The sequence below is a fragment of the Suncus etruscus genome, chromosome 4 (assembly GCF_024139225.1).
Source record: "Suncus etruscus isolate mSunEtr1 chromosome 4, mSunEtr1.pri.cur, whole genome shotgun sequence".
NCBI classification, from domain to species: Eukaryota; Metazoa; Chordata; class Mammalia; order Eulipotyphla; family Soricidae; genus Suncus; species Suncus etruscus.
In genome coordinates, this window is record NC_064851.1 from 158,758,992 (window position 1) to 158,768,036 (window position 9,045).

General features: G+C 39.5%; 1 non-coding gene across 1 annotated transcript; it reads right to left on the reverse strand.

Moving 5' to 3' along the window:
* Window positions 1–3,682: 3,682 nt before the first annotated feature.
* On the reverse strand, window positions 3,683–3,785 carry LOC126007610 (U6 spliceosomal RNA). Its single transcript, XR_007495137.1, has one exon. It is a non-coding gene; the product is annotated as a U6 spliceosomal RNA (small nuclear RNA).
* Window positions 3,786–9,045: the final 5,260 nt, after the last annotated feature.

A 9,045-nucleotide genomic window follows, 5' to 3' on the forward strand; every position in this document is an offset into this window, starting at 1 on the left:
ATCTACAGTCTCTTTGATTGGGGTTTGGGCCACACCTAGCAGTGTTCAGGGATCACTCCTGGTGATGTTTGGAAGATCATTTGGGTGTTGCTAATTGAATTGGTATCAGCCTTTTGTGAGGTAAGTACCTTAGCCCCTGCATTGTCTTTCTGGTCCCTAGTTTTGATGAGTTGAAGTATGTTTCATATATGAAATGGACTTGTAGAGCAAACACCTGAGTCTCAGGTTCTGCAAACTTGCAGAATGACTTTATATGCCATTGTGTGTCCTGTAAAAATAAAATAAAACCACATAAATATCCTTAGGGAACATCATTAGCTATCTAAAAGTCTGCTTAAGTAAACCACTGGGATTCTTGGAACCTGCCCTGCTAGTGCCATCTATTAATTAAGTCAAGCACTATTTAAAGAACATGGATAAGGCCAAGAGTCTTTTGAGTTGTGGTTAACTGGCTTAGCTATGTCTGAAATTGTACTCTAGTGATTTTGTTGTTATTGTTAAGGAGATAGACCATACATTCTCTAGGGAACTCTAACAACTTCAGGAAATTCTTGGTCCTTCATCCTCCATTTCTGCAGGAGAAAGGCAATAGACTGTGGAGTGAAAAATAATAACAGTAAGGTGAGAATATATTCTAGTTCAATTCCACCTTAAGCACAGAATATCTGGTAAGTAATTTTAAAAGAATGGGGAAAACACAAAAGAAGGCAACCCACAACTATGTTAGACCTTTTCTCTTTGGCCGTTTTTTTTGTTGTTTTTTTTTTGCTTGTTTGTTTGTTTTTTCGGTTTTTGGTTTTTGGGTCACACCCAGCAGTGCTCAGGGGTTACTTCTGGCTCCTGTGCTCAGAAAAAACTCCTGGCAGGTTCAGGGGACCATCTGGCATTTTGGATTCAAACCACCATCCTTCTGCATGCAAGGCAAACACCCTACCTCCATGTTATCTCTCTGGCCCCTTGACCATTTTTTTTTTAATTTTGAGACCATTGTAAATTATAAGTCTTATGCAGTTGTATTTCACGCATTTAGTGACAATGAATTAAGGTCATTCCCACCACCAGTGTTGACCTACCTCCACCATAGTACCCAGCATGGCCCTGTGATCTACTAGTATAACAGGTCCATTTTGTATTTAGCTTGCTATAGTTTGTGTCTCTTGATTCTATTGTCATTGATTTTGGCTTGGGAATTTATATATAACCATTTTTCCCACTAAGTGCACCTGAGACCATTTGGCTCCTGGCTCCCATCCATCCACTTTTTTTCTTTTCTCAATTTGTAGAAAAATATAGAAATATAAGTCAGAACAAAATGATTCATGTTCTAAGGTTCTATGAAAAAGGCAGGATCCTTTTTAAATAAAATTAAAATTTTTAAATAAAATAAAATATTTTAAATAAAAATTTAAATAAAATTAAAAATATAAAATTTACAAAAAAGGGGGAGCAGATGTGAGAAGTTATTGTTGGGTTTTTTTTTTTCATAGGCACAGTAAATGTTGGGGAAATTAGAAAGGAAATCCCCTTGGCCTAAGGGTATCTCCACCCATGAAGCATACTGTCATAAGACTGACTACAGGCTCCAAGCATGTTAGTTGTACAATCCCAAGGTCTTTATGGTCCCAGGAAAAGTTCTGCTCAGTCACAGTTTTGTAGTCAGTCTTATGTAATTAGAGATCTTGGTTTTTGCACAGATCCTAGGACGAAGCTGGAGTGTCCTGGAGTGTCTTCTGATTTTATCTCACCATTCGTGGGGAGGTATGGCATCCTGCCCTTAGACAAACTTGCTGCTATTTTCTCACCATCAGGGTGTCATGTTTCTACCCTGGAGAAAGTTGTTGCCAGAGTGGCATTAGGGCTTCCCTGGAGGGAGTTTATTCCTAGTGCTGATGCAGGAAACTTTGCTAGTTCTAAGGCTATCCTTAGAACTAGGGTTCAGTGTTGGGCAGTCAATGTCCAATCAATCGAGGCCTAAATCAAGTCCCCATGACAAATGTTCAGAGTAAAAGGCGCCCCTGCATAATAAAATGTATAGGTTCTTACCGCTCTTAGATAAGAACTCCTTCCTGTACATCATATTTCCCCATTTTAGTGTGCCTATGCAAAAAGGAACAATGCTATATAATATAACTGCTGTTTTGGGGGGCAAAAATAACAAGCTATACAGTCTCTATGCCCTGGTTTTTACCTGAGCTCATAACCCAAGTGAGACTTTGCTATAGAATTTCCTACTAAGGAGATCCAAAAGGGGAAGAAAAGGACAGGCGAAACTGCCTCTACACATGGAAATAAACACTAAGAATTATAACTATTAAGGAAATGCATCTACAGCAACAAAGAAAATATAGACATCTCTATTAAGTCTTTTGAGATAACCTGAGGGGGGAATAGAATCCAACGTACATTTTCATCCCACACCATGGTCTTGTAGAGTCTGAGAGATGGTTTACAGCAGTAAGGGATCAGGTAGTGTTCTTGAGCTGGGGATCCCTCTGGAGACAAATCCAGTAGCAGGCAACAGTCCACATGAGAGGAGATGGGAGAAAAAGGGCTGCATAAAATGAGTCAGCAGGAGTGGAGGCTGCAGCTTCTTGCTGGAGTGTGATATGGGGGCTTAGAGGGTGTCCTTTTACTTTGGTTTTTGGGTCACAGCCGGCAGCGCTCAGGGGTTCCTCCTGGGTCTACGCTCAGAAATCGCTCCTTTCAGGCTCGGGGGACCATATGGGATGCCGGGATTTGAACGACCATTCTTTTGCATGCAAGGCAAATACTCTGCCTCCATGCTATCTCTCTGTCCCCATCCAGGTAGCTAGCTGGAACAGAGGGAAGGTCCCTGTTCTTGAGGGGTTAAGAACTGAGGGTAAAGAGGGTTAAATATGGAGAGAGATAATGGATCAAGGTTGAGGGCATTACAAGATAGAAAATAATGTGTAGGATGGTAAATGGGTGGGGGAGAAGGAGGGATAATATATAACAGGATATATATAATATAGGCAGGGATTATATACAAAACTGATTAGACAAACATAGAGGAGTCCACCACATACACCTGCACATCACCTACACAATCATGCCCACTTATAGACAGACATTGAAGATCCATTGGTAGGTTGTTGTTGAGGACTGACCATTATGGGATGGGTCAAAGAGCTTTAAAAAAATGGGGTCTGCATACAGGTTTTTTTTCCCAGAAATTCTAGGTGCTTCATCAATAGTGGGGGTAACCTTTGTTAAAAAAGGCTTTTAGGGATAGATTTTGCATGGAACATTTTAGGATAAACATAATTTTCATGTCTAGAGTACTAAGCAATATGGTAGTGATCACTATAAAAGTCTACCCCGTGTAGTATCGTCTGCCATGTCTTGTGCATCCAGGTTCCTTTCTTGAAAAGTAACTGATTGTGTGGGCATTATGATATAATAGTAATATAGCTGGAATTAAAAAATAATAATAATTTTCAGAAACATATTCAATGAAGAGAGTCTGTAACAGTTTATGGTGTGCAGTTGCCTATTTCAGTGTGGTCTCTATGAATAAGCATTGGACCATAATAAACAGATGTAATCAAAAGGAAATAGTTAAATTGGGGGATTTTATCAAGTCTTTGTCAACATAAGCATGGTATTTAGAGTCTAATATGATAGAGCACTGAAATGCAAAATTAGGGCAACTAACCTATATAAAAATATGGAATGCTTCAGAAATGTGTGTGTCATCCTTGCATAGGGCCATGTTATTCTCTCTATAGTTACAGTTTTAGTATATGTGCTGCCAAAGCGAGCATTCTTTTCACTATTCCTTAATAAAAACTTTACTGGAAGCACACATGGTGATGAATCAACAGTAATATCACTTGTGAGAAGTCCAGAATTTTTTGCCTGGAAAATTTCAGCACCAAATTAATATACTTAGAGACTCTTACTCATATATAGTTCCTTTTACTAGAGCTGCATATCCACTTAGCCAGGTGAATTGTTATGTATATCAAACAGGGCTACTATTAACGTTTTTGTGTACCAGAAAGTATATGTTTTTTTGGCAATCTGCACATTCTTCTCATACTTATGACTGGCAATTTACCTCATATATACTTGCCACACAGATTAAAGTTTAGAATGCTGTTTCTCCCATACATTCATTGTGTGGTCTCATTTCTTCATATTTTAATATAATTTTTATTTTGATCATAGTGGCTTACATACTGTTGACAATAATATTTTAGGTACATATTAACATAAGATCAGAGGATTCCCATCACCAAATTGTCCTCACTCCACTTCCGTTCTCATCCTACCTCCCATAACCTCCTCTTACCCCCAGGGGCTGTTAGAATACATGGTTCCCTCTGTGCCTAGCTTACTACTTAGTGGTCTTAGACCTGTTTGGTCTTGGTACCTCCCTTATTTCCCCCTCTAACTGGGAGGTGGGACTAGATAGTTCAATTTATGTGGTTTTGTTTGAAGAAGAGAAAAGTAATAAACTGGGGTAAAAATCAAATATGCCAAAAGTGGGCGGAGTCCTTCTAGAGGCTCTCATCATCAGTTTGAGAGACGAAGGGGAAAAAGAAGGTGAAACACTCCAACAGTACAAAAAGAAGTGTCAAATAAAATATCCAGTGAGCACTCCAACAATAAAGATAAGCACCATATAAAAGCCATGGTCTTGAGATAAAAAAAAAAAAAAAAACCATGGCAGAGCACATAAAGAAAAGAAAAGAAGAAAAAAGTAAATATAAATGAAGACAACAACTTCAATAACCACACCAAAACAAAGAAATCAACAAAAACTAGATGGATAAATTTAAAAAAATTGTTCCGTGCTTTTTGCCCATTTTTTTTTTTCCCCTCCTGCACAGGCACAGTAAATATTGGGATCATTCGAAAAGGAATTCCCTTGGCCTAAGAGCTACAGGGTTTCTCCACCCTTGGAGTATATTGTTATGGGATTAACTATAGACTTCGTTCAGGTTCATTTACTCTCCCCTTGGTGCTTTTGTGGTGTTTGGAAGACTTCTGCTTCGTCCTGGGTGATAAAATCAGCCCTCTGTATCTAGAGATCTCGGTATCTGCAGAGGTCAAGGAGTGAAACTTATGATGAAGTCTTTCTTTGTGGTTCTAGAAATTCTGTTCCCTCAGTGTCATTTTAATCCATCTTCTGTGGTTGGTGGTCTTGGTCTTTGTGCTGATCCTATGATGGAGCCTATGATAGTGTCTTTTGTTGTGTTTCCAGAAGACCCATTCTGTTGCAATTGTCTCAGACAGACCTTTGGACCTGTAGATCATGGTTATTGTGCAGGTCGTAGCTCAAACCCTAGACTAGGGTATTTTTATTGGTCCCAGGATACATACAGTCCGGTCATGGTTCTATCAGCCAGTCATCTGTAAATCACGATCTTGGCTTTTGGACAGACCAAAGGGTGACAAGTCTTCTGATTTTGTCTTATCTTTAGCTGATGAGGTAGAATAATGTAGCACCATTTCTCCCCTGCAAAGACACAATAAAATCTTACATATAAAAACGAGCTCTTATCTACTAGGGATAGGAACTCATACTTGTTTACAATACAGGGACATCTCCCACCTTGAAAATATGTCACGTGGACCCAACTTAGACCCCAGGTGATTAGATACCATCCGTCCAGCCTTGAACCCTGGGTCCCAGACTTTCAGAAAGGACACAGTTCTTCACAACAGCTACAGGAAACAAATTCCATCCAGGACATCCTTAGTACTGCTGGGACACCGACAAGTGCCAGCTCTAATATGATATCCTGACAACGAAGAAAATGGGAACAACTTGACCTAACAGCAGGTTATCATTTCTTCACATTTTGCCACCCTTATATCCACTCTTCTCGAGAGGACTCAAAAAAGTCCTCTAATTCAACCAACCCCCAAGAGTTAGTCAGCAATACAAAATATTTCAGTAGATAATTAGATATAGAAAGAAGTGAAAAGATTAGGTCTTTAGGAGCTTAGTCATGGCCTGCAGGGCTCTACTCTATATGAGACCCATGTAGTCTAACCAGAACAAGTCAGCCACTAGCAGCAGCCTAAAGACAACTAAGAAAGTATTTTAGTGACTTTTTCTTTGGCTCAAACTTCTCCTTTTGGCTTTTTTTCCCACAATGGGGAGCCTTGCTAGTCATTTGATTCATCATACCCTTTTGTTGGGACCTGAATTCTGAACAAGGAAGGATGCCATTTTGTAAAGGCCACATGGTAGGCTTCTTAAATTCTGAGCAGGGAGAGACGCCATTTTGTAAGCATCTCATGGTGTATGCCACATGTTAGGTCTTCACAAGTCTATATCAATAGACACCACCCCAAGCTATCTGGCCATATCAGGTAGGCTATCAGGGAAGGACAAGAGAGCAGTAGGAAGGTATCCCTAGATAAGAGCTAATCATTTTAAGGATCATCAGAAAGATGGAACATCCCTATAGCCCTTCCCTATATAATCTTCATCATGACCTTTGGTGGGGCTTCTTCTCCATCTCCTTCAGGGGATGACTCTGTCTGGCCAGGCTGGGGCATCTTATTGATAAGCGGATTAAAGTATTAAACTTTATTCCAGTTGTGATCTTGTCCTTCTACTCTGAAACCCTAAGACTTTAATCACTCAAATCTTCTGGAAAGAGGGTCAAAGGCATAGAAAATGGGTATAAAATTATGCTTGGATACTGACTGTACCTATGGCCAGAAACTACCATAGTGCTAATTCCACTTAGGACAAATATCACCAGGGAGTAACCAAGGATATACAGTAAGTCAAACTAGTGTAGACACCTTACTACTTCAGTGTCTCTCTGACATACATTTGATCCACACATCTGAGCTGGAAGACCCAGACTACACACTCCAAATTTCCTTCCTGAACCACTTTTACTCTTTGATGAGTGCTGTAGAAGAGCCCCAAAACTCAAGTAATTGAGTATTTCTGACATGTAATGGACAAACTTGTTTTTGAGGTTCTATCTATTGCTTCTACTAAACTAGCCTTATCCTTGGGAGACAAGTCATGTTTCTTTGAATGAAAATTATCTGAAAATGCAAGTGAAGTACTTTTGTATTTGAAGCAAGGCCTTTTATTATTTTCTTCCCAATAGCATTTCTACATTCACCACAAAGTCTGCCTGTTCTTCACTAACGAAAACACCGTATGTCTCCAGCTGAAAGAGAAAACAAAGTACAGACATATGTGTTGCTCTTCACTCAAGACCTAGAATACCAGAAGGAGGCACTATATTTTTTATCACAGATACTACAGGAAGAGCAGAGTCTGACACTGCCCAAGGCCCCCAAGTCTTCCATGTGTGTGTGTGTGTGTGTGTGTGTGTGTGTGTGTATGTGTGTGTGTGTGTGTGTGTGTTATTTTGACACAGCAATAGTTACACAGTTTAAGATTAAAGATAAACTCTTTGCAGGATGTTGATAACTTTTAGATGGAAAATGTTCTCCTGCTTCTTCTATCAGTTATTTCAAAATGAGAAAAGAATTTTATTATTATTATTATTTTTTGCGGGGGGAGTACATCCAGTGGCTCTCCAGGATAACTCTGGACTCATATGTGTTCAGAAATTGCTCCTGGCTTGGGGGGCCATATGGGACACCAGGGATCGAACCAGGTCTGTCCTGGATCAGCCGCATGTAAGACAAATGCACTACTGCTGCACTATTGCTCCGGCTCCAGGAAAAGAATTCTTAATTTGAGTGAGAAGCACACTCAGTGATGCTGAAGGGTCTCTCTTTATAGTGCTCCAGTGACCATGTGTCATCTGGGCTCCAGCATACAAAGCATGTGTTCCAGTCCTTTGATTTAGTTCCTAAATCAAGAGTCAAATCATCCTATGTAGTTTTTTCCCCATCAGATTTACTCCATTCCTTTAGACTCAGATATAGAGGACCTGAAATTATAACTGCAGCATGCCATTAGTTATGTGAGTACATAAACAAAATACTTTATTCTCCATTTATATTTCCTTGTGTGTTCTTGGAGTTCCATTAACTGTATCCCACTTCTTTTCCTTTGCTCCTTTCTGTATTCAAATCCTTTCTGAGAGAAGGTTGATTCTGATCAAATGATAAATTGGGGTAAATATAAGTGACCACTTCCTCTCCAGTCAGCCTCTATTTATTTAGACAGGTATCACTCACCTTTTATTTAATGAGCTAATTGATGGGTTCTTGTGAATCAGATACTGGACAAGGCAGTGGAATTACAGCAGCAAAATAGGAGAGAGAAAAATTCATTCATAGATGAGAGGCATATTATAAGCACAATAGATAGGCATGTTTTATAAGTGATGAGGGCAAAGAGGAAAACTGGAAGGAACCTCAAAAGTTGTGAATCTAGCATACAAGTATAGACATAGCAGTGCATGGAAGGCCTCTAGCAGTCAATAACACTCATGATCTACAGTGGCTGTTGTGGGGATATAAATTTGACTTGTGTAGGAAATCATCACACTCCTTTGATAAGGCTTATTTGGGAGAGAAGATTGAAACAAACAACAAAGAGATTCTTGGGATATTATGGCAGGGAATAAGAGCTGCAGCTTCAGTGAAGATGGTGGGAATGAGTAGGGTTCTAGAAATAAGTGAAGAATGATGGGGAGATTGGGCACAGTAAGAGTACCAGAAAAACATTCAAGGTATAATCTTTCATGGTTTGATCCAAGTAACTGAAGAATAAAATTACAGTTAACTAGTCTGGCAAAGGAAGTGAGGTAAAGATCTGGAGTGTACTTTGAAATGATTTTAGTTGTTTTATTAATTGCAGGTTGCAGAAAATGGAGCCATATTCAGAAGTGCTCAAGAGTTATTCTTGAGTCATTGTGCATAAGTTTCTCCTGATGCTTGAGCAACCATATGGCTGTACTAGGTATCAAATTTGGGCCTTCTGTATGCCAAGCAGGTACTTAGCTCACTAATATCTCTCTCCCTTCCTGAGACACAATTTTATACACAAGTAGGAATTCTGTGGGTCCTTAGACATATGATTTGGAGCATAGCATGAAGGCCCAAACTTGACATAAATTCAAG